This window comes from Primulina eburnea, chromosome 18, assembly GCF_022965805.1.
Source record: "Primulina eburnea isolate SZY01 chromosome 18, ASM2296580v1, whole genome shotgun sequence".
NCBI lineage: Eukaryota > Viridiplantae > Streptophyta > Magnoliopsida > Lamiales > Gesneriaceae > Primulina > Primulina eburnea.
In genome coordinates, this window is record NC_133118.1 from 18,278,186 (window position 1) to 18,287,243 (window position 9,058).

Below are 9,058 nucleotides of genomic sequence, written 5' to 3' on the forward strand. Positions count from 1 at the left end.
CTGATAGTCACATCATAATCCTTGACAAGCTCTAACCACCTCCTCTGTCGCATGTTGAGCTCTTTCTGCGAAAACAGATACTTCAAACTCTTGTGGTCTGTGAAGATCTCACACTTTTCGCCATACAGATAATGTCTCCAAATCTTCAGGGCGAAAACCACAGCTGCTAGCTCCAAATCATGCGTCGGATAATTCTTCTCATAGTCTTTCAACTGGCGAGAATCATAGGCAATGACCTTACCTCGCTGCATCAGAACTGCACCAAGGCCTCTCTTCGACGCATCGGTATAGACAACGAAATCCTCAGAACCACTAGGCAAAGAAAGAACAGGAGCTGTCGTCAATCTATCCTTCAGCTCTTGGAATTCACTCTGGCAATCGATGGACCACTCGAACTTCACAGTCTTCCTCGTCAGATTGGACAATGGCAGGGCAATCTTGGAAAAATCTGAAATGAAACGACGATAGTAACCCGCTAAACCAAGGAAACTGCGTACCTCAGAGATAGTAGTAGGAATAGGCCAATTCTGAATCGCCTCTATCTTCAATGGATCGACAGCAATGCCATCTCTCGAAACAACATGGCCTAGGAAAGAAATCTGATCCAGCCAAAACTCACACTTCTTCAACTTGGCGAACAGCCTCTTCTCTCGCAACAACTGAAGAACAACTCTGAGATGCTCGGCATGAAGCTCTCTGGTCTTGGAATAGATCAGGATATCGTCGATAAAAACAATGACGAAACTATCCAAGAACGGCTTGAACACTCGGTTCATCAGGTCCATGAAGACTGAAGGGGCATTGGTCAAACCAAAAGACATCACGAGAAACTCAAAATGACCATACCTGGTCCTGAAAGCCGTCTTAGGGACATCAGACTCCCTAACCTTCAACTGATAGTAGCCAGACCAAAGATCAATCTTCGAAAACACAGTGGCACCATGGAGCTGATCAAACAAATCATCTATCCGTGGCAACGGATACCTGTTCTTGACAGTCACTTTGTTGAGCTCCCTGTAGTCGATACACAGCCGCAAGGAACCATCTTTCTTCTTCACGAAAAGAACCGGAGCTCCCCAAGGCGAAGAACTCGGACGAATGAAACCCTTATCTAGAAGATCCTGCAACTGCGCTTTCAACTCCTTCATCTCAGTAGGGGCCATCCGATACGGAGCCTTAGAGATAGGAACCGTACCTGGAGATAAATCAATCACGAACTCAACATCTCTGTCCGGTGGCAAACCCGGAACATCATCCTCAAACACATCAGCAAACTCCCTCACAACATCGATATCATCAATATTCAACTTAATCAGTCTATCAACATCCACAATAGAAGCAAGAAACCCATCGCAACCTCTACACAACAATCTCTCAGCCTCGAGACAAGAAATAAAAGGAAGGACCAGCGAAGTACCTGAGCTGGCGAGAACTCCTCCCTGGCCATCATCTGCAAAAGTCACCTTCTTAGCAACACAATCGATAACTGCACGGTAAGTCGAAAGCCAATCCATGCCAAGAATAACATCGAAAGAAACCATAGGAATAACAATCAAATCAGCGAAGACAACTCGCTCCTCAATACGAACAGGGCACGCAAAGACAATCGATGTCGGGCACAAGACATCTCCCGAAGGCAAAACAACACTAAGCTGAATGGGAAGAACAGAAGGAACTATACCCAAAGATCTCAAAAACAAATCAGACATAAAAGAATGAGTAGCACCAGTATCAATCAAAGTAGTAGCTACTCTGCCTGAAATCAAAATAGAACTAGAGATCAATGAAGAATCGCGATTAATACCTTCCTTCGTCATCGAATAGATACGACCCTGCACCTTCCCTTGGCTAGCTCCCTTAGGACAATTCCTGGCAACGTGGCCTGCCACGCCACAACGATAACAAGACTGAGTGCCAAATCTGCACTCTCCACGGTGATGCTTGCCACACTTCTGACACAAAGGCTTCTCGGGATCAAATGGAACAACTGGAACTGGCGGAGGTCTAGGACTCAACTCCATCTGGCCCTTGCCCTTGAAACGATCCCTGCCCCTCTGATTAGAACCCTGGCCTCTCTGAGCAACAGCTTGGTGTCTCTCTTGCCTCTCCCTGGCGATGTCCTTCTCGTCCTGCTCGGCCAACAATGCCTTGGACACAATCTCCTTGAAAGTAACAGCTTTGGACATATTGATATCTCGGCGAATCTCCGCTCTAAGGCCTCGAATGAAATGAGCGCCTTTGTCCTTGTCGTTCGAAGCAATATACGGAGCAAACAAGCAACCCTCTTCAAACTTCAGAATATACTGACCGACATCTAAGCTCCCCTGTCGAAGCTCCAAGAACTCCGTAACCTTCCTCACTCGAAGTGCATCGGGGAAATACTTGTCATAGAACAAGTCAGTGAACTCAGACCACTTCAGTGTCGCAACATCAACTCCAACTTTCGTGGCATTCCACCAGATGCGTGCAGCTTTAACCAACATGAAAATGGCACAACTGATCCTGTCTTTGTCCTCAGACTGGAGATGATCGAAGATAGCTTCAAGCGCCTTGACCCACTCGACAGCAACTAAAGGATCGGTGCTACCTGCGAATTCCGGTGGATCCATCCTCTTGAAAGCAGAAAAGACGGCATCAGTGCCAACAGCCTGAGCAACCTGACCTCTCACTTGGCCTCGACCCTGACCTGCTCCTTGCAATCGGAGCAACTGCTGAATCTGATCGCTATGCACCTTGGCCTGCTCCTTAAGCAACTTGCCGAACTCGTCGACAACTCTCGAGGAAGAACTATCCTCACCCTCTGCCGCCTTACGCTTAGGAGGCATACTCTACAATTGCTCACAAGACACCAATCAATATATATAACAATGGATAGATGCAAGAAAACATACCCGGACAGTTGAAAGTAGACGAAGTCATATGCATTGGTCCGAAGAACACCGCTCTGATACCACTAAATGTGACACCCTGACCCGTAACATTAAAATAATACAGCGGAAATAAAATTTTCTTTAAAATATGGAAGGAGTTTCAAAATACATTTCATAAAATTGTTTACAAAATAATCACATGATCATTCAAATGATATGCAAAATACAAAAGAATCATTCTTATGATCATGTCCCAAAATGATACAAAATATCTTCCTTCCAACGGTGTTTGCATATGAATCCCATCCACAATCACTGTCCCGGCCGGTTACTTTGATCTGCATCACATGAATAAACTGAAATGAGAATAAATCTCAGCAAGTGGAACTCTAACATAGCAATGATACATTATACTCTGAAAATCATGGCTTTGAAATCATAAATACCATCAACTCTGAAACATGAATACTGTAGCAATATCATAGCAATAGATAGCAATACGATGGTATTTCTCTTTTCTCTGATTGGATTGATATCAATAGTGTCTATGACTGTGGGTGCAAATATCCCATCGATATAAATCGATAACTGTGAGGGATATAAGCCTATAGGCGATGATCATCTAATTGCATGCAATGCTCTGACTATGATTAATCAATCCAATAAAACATTTGAACTCTGAATATCATTTAAAGCCGTCGTTTCACAATCTCATATTTTCTCTTGTATTCCCTTTTAACAATAGTGAGACATCAATGCCTCCAATAGATAATCAATGATATCAATACATAACAATAGATCAATGGAAGGGAATAACACTTTGAAACCTTTAAAACACAATACATATAACATCATGTGAGCAAAAAGGATGAAATTCCACTTACAACCCAATAGAACACCTCAAATAAGCTCTTGGTACACCACCTACAACAACACCAAAATCAACTCTATATCCACAAATACAAGTTAAATAATCCATTAAACCAACCAAAACATCAACCTATAGTACCTCATCTCCAAAAACTACAATAGAATCGCACCAAAATCTTACCTAAGCTTCCTTATACCGCGAAGAACGTCGATCTCAAGTCGGAAATCGAAACAAAGCCAAGAATCAAAGGTAGGAAGCTAAAGAAATGGATGAAAACCCTTGCCAATGGAGGGAAATCTCGAATGGAAGGGAAAGAAATGGATAAGGTATGGCCAACAACTCCCAAAAAGTAGCTAAATATCTCGCCCATACTTACACCGCGGGTGCGGTCACACAAGCACCGCGGGTGCGGTCAGCTCACGGCAATCCAACAAAATTCCATGCACGAACACCGCGGGTGCGGTGCTACAATTACCGCGGGGGCGGTGCACACCGCGGGGGCGGTCCTTGCACTGCCGCGGGTGCGGTCATGCCACGGCCTTCCAAATGCAAAATGATGAATAGTACACCGCGGGGGCACTCATCTAAGAGCGCGGGTGCACTCTACTCACGGCAATGAACAGTACAAACTCAACTAAAATCAATCCGAAACGCTGAAACGAACAACCAACAACAACTAACACCTCAAATAAATAATAACCAATAATACTATAGCCCAAAACACGACTATAATCATCTAATCATAAACCCAAATAACACAATAAAGCTTAAACCGTACCGTACACTGGGCTCGGCTATTACACAAAATCCTCAAGACACAATATAATATCATATACAGGTCTCAATCGAATATCAACGGGTATCAATAACTGAAGGGCTCAATATGAATGTTTGCTTAACAATGTATATCAATCCATAGATTATTCCAATATATTTTAAAATCATGTTTTATTTTAAGAAAACGAGGAATAATCTTAAATTTGCATCCAAATTCCACAAAGAGCACATAATCACATAATTCACATAAAATCAATTAACTAACATCAATTAAATTACACGTCGACATAGACGCTGTAAGAAATCGATCAATCCGTACTTTAACTTTCAAATTAAATTACCACAATAATTACGAAGACCTCGGTGCTTCCTGGTTATCAAAACCTGTGGCAATTAATTTATTTTCATCAATTAAATACTCAACTCTTATCCAATTACAATTTACAAATTCCAGCTTGTACCTAGGATCTATTTTAAGGTCAAAACTCAATCAAAACCTAACCGAATTACACTTATCATATATGGCTGAAATCCTAACTAAAAATCCCACATTTCATCAGGAGATACCGACACAAAAATCGGTCATCTAGATGCTGGTAAACACCAAAAACAAGAAACTTTGAAAACAATAAATCTGTACAGATTCTGGTTCGACACCTTGTAGCATAAAATTCATATCTAATTCATTGTTGACCCAATTCCAAATCCGCTAATTTTAAATGAAAGAAAACTCAAATATTTAAGTTTTCTTAGAAGAAATCATTCCCAAAATCTTAGTAGATAATTTCGGAATTAAGCAAGAACATGCTGTTACTCACAAACTCGCGGACTGAATTCCCAGACTGAGCAGTTTCGGTAAAATGAGCATAACTCCCTCAATTCTTAATGGAATTTAATGGGTCTTATCGTTTCGAAGACAAGACAGAGCTCTACAACTTTCATTTAGATCACAAGTTCAGAATCCGAGTGAAAACAGGTCACAAACTCGAATTACAGAATGTCTTCTGCACGCATCAGTACAGAGTTCGGTTTTTGACACATTATGGTAGAAAAGTCATATCAAATCCTTTCTTATTGTAATTACAATTTTCTAGTGGCTGTAGAAAGCTAACACAATGTTCTACAAGTTTTATTGAACCACAAGTCGATATTCTTCGTGTAACATACCCAAATATCCAAAAAAAAAAAACTAGACACCAAAATCTCGAAATATCATAGTAGCTAAGAAAGAAACCCATGAACAAATTTGCAACTCTAAGCTTAGGGATTACCTTCCAAAGCTTCCTATAAACTCAAATGAAGTAAGAATTAGCCTCTACAATCCTCCAAGGAACAAATAAGAAGGGAAGCAAGGGGCTGGAAAAATGTTGCAGCAGCAACACGCAGCTCGCTGCACAATGGAAGAGCTCGTCTATTATTCCATTCAAACAAGGAACAAGGTGCACGAGCTTCAGTTGATGATTGCTGGATAAATTACTGTCAGCTATGGTGGTTGAAACACAAGACACGAAGAAGGAAGCTGGAGAAGAGGGTGAGGCGTGAGGTAGGGTTGAGGAGAAGACTTACGGGAATGGTGAAGGGGAAATGGGTTTCTTATAAAATAACCCATAAAAATATACACCCCAGAAATATATTAATATGCATTTGCAATTATTAAATGTTTGCTCAAATTGCTAGACTGTGACCCGGTCCAATTAATTTCAACTCCCGTGTGCTATTTAATTCCGACATGTATTTTAATATCGTTTATACTTCCGATATTTTCTAATACACATTTTTAACACACGATTAAATTTATTTAGCTTAATTATTTAAATTTTGCACTTTAAAATAATTAATATGAATTCTTGCCAAATAACTGAGTAATTAATATCAGGTCATCACATGTCAAGTCTGTGGCAGAGGTGCCAAGACATTGGATGTTTGGTTTATATCGATATGCTTAGGAGTAAATCGACTTCTATTACAGATATTCGATATAGTGTGCTAAAGTCCAGGAACCGAGATCCATAGACTAGAATAGATCTGTAATGTTCGGTTACTCGTACAAATGATTATAACGCGTTTATGTCGTTTATTTTGTAGTTAATTACCTCATTAGATTTCACGTGATGAATGAAGTATCAATATTGAGATTGAACATGACTCTTATATTGTTCATGGTGTATTGAGAATGAATATATGTCAAAATAGTGATAGTAAGATGTGTTCATAGAAATAGTGTAATGGAAGTTGTGGGAAATGAGATGTAAATATGGTAGTTCGTACGGGTTTTAGCATAATGATTTGAATATTGATCCAAATTGAGTGAGGCTATAACCATTAGAAAGCTAAGATATAATGCTACAACTTTCAAGTTTTGAGTTTTGTCCAAATCATTGTGGAAGACAAGCCAAAAGCGCCCCGAAGTGTGTCGTGTATACCGTCATTCCTTCACTGACACATGTTAGGGGAATGGGCATAACGTTTTACTCAGACCTCCAAATGACCTGAAATTTAGGGAGCTTAAAGCCAAGACATAGGGCTACAACTTTGTAGTTTACAACTTTTCCAGATTATGAAGGGAAGAGCCGTTGCTGGAGCGATTTCTGATGAATCAGTGTGCAGAGCCGAAACTGGCTCGCCCTAGCGGTCAAAAATGTCCGCCCTAGCGAGCCTGTGCGGAAATAAAATGTATAGGGCCGAAACTTTCTCGCCCTAGCGGTCAAAAGTGTCCGCCCTAGCGAACCTGTGCAGAAATAAAATGTGTAGGACCGAGATTTACTCGCCCTAGCGGTAAAAAGCGTCCGCCCTAGCGAACCTGCTGTATAAAAAGATAAGTATCGACTTTCTAAACCATTTCCATCAGCTTCCTTCCTTCCTTCTTCAGCAAAACACGAAATAAATCAAGAAAACTTCCTCCCAAAGCTCCCTTCTTCCTTTCCTTCAACATTTTGAAGATAGATCTTAGTTCTCCATCACTAGAACATCTTAGATGTGTAAGTTTTCTTCCTTTTTAGTTATCCTACATGTATAGGAGTGATTTTCAGCTAGTTTATACAATAGTGACTGAATTATTGGTTTATTGACAGCATAGGACTGATAAACATCGTCCCAAACAAGTATTCGTACACTTGGACTGTAAGTTGGCATGTTCTTGAAGTAATACATGAGTAATATTATGAATTTCAAATGCATCTCATTGTCTATTGATATATGTACATTGTTAGTATGTTTATTGATGAAAACATAGCACCATATTCCACTGTTATGTATTAAATATGTAAGGAACTCATGAATATTGATGATGGGTGCTATGTCATGAACAAGAACATGAACATGAAAAGAAAAGGATTGATTTACATGATATAGAGCTTGTTGACATCATGGGTGGTTTTAAGTCCACCAAAGCTATTGGCCAATATATGTTCATGGGGCGTGGGGATGCCAAAGGTTGCTCCCTGACGTCCAACACAGTAGTAGCTATATAATAAAGCAAACACGGTAGTACAGGTCAACTAATGAGGCTCAAGTACAAAAATGAACATTGAATATATGCTACGGTATGACATGTTTTTAAGATTCATTGTTGATCACGACTTGATATGTATGTTCCTTCGATGCATATTGATACGTACAAGTGCCAACTTATTGAGTTTATAAACTCACGTAGCTCATGTATTACAGGATCAGGTAGTGAAGATGCGTAGGATGCCGGTTTGCCAATGGATGCTAGTGACGTGCCTCACCTCGACAAGAACCGGGCTTCTTATTGTATAGCTTCCGCATATGTATTATAATGAATTGAATGTCAGGGTTTGAAACAAGTTTTACAATGTTTATGTCTAGGGGTATGATGGTACACAATATGTTTGTGTGTAAGAATACGATTATATATATATGGGTTGATGTTGTTGCTTGAGTGGAGTTTGTGTCTATGTATATATGAATGTTGTTGCTTGGTTTGGGATTATACAAAATATAGGGACATCATGCCAAAATTTTTACAAACCGTCAAAGTGATGCCCCTTGTTTGATTTGATTCATAATATAGTTATATCATTCAAACCTTATTTTGATTATGGTAATTATGCTAAGTATAGAGTAAGGGTGTGACATTTATATGGTATCAGAGCCCACGGTTCTTCGACTGGGAAGACACTGCACTTCATCCACACATGGGGAACGCGGCAAGTAAGTATCTTTGTATCTCATAGTTTATGCTAAGTTATGTGTTTCTACGTGACCTACTTGTAGGTTAAGATAAGCGACGATGCCACCGAAACGTAAAGTACAGGAAGGAGAGTCATCTAAGGGCAAGGCCCCAGCAGTCGAAGGTGAGGGCAGTGCGCCACGACCTTTTGATGACTTCGCTCAATTACTCCAACAACAAGCAAAAGTCCATGGCGAACAAATCCAGCAGCTACTGGAGATGCAACGGACTACTCATGAAGAGGCACAAGCTCAAGCCATAGTACACAGACATGTGCCTGTTCAAACAGACGTATATGATCGTTTTAGACGTTTGAATCCTCCAGAATTCATGGGAAGCACCGATCCA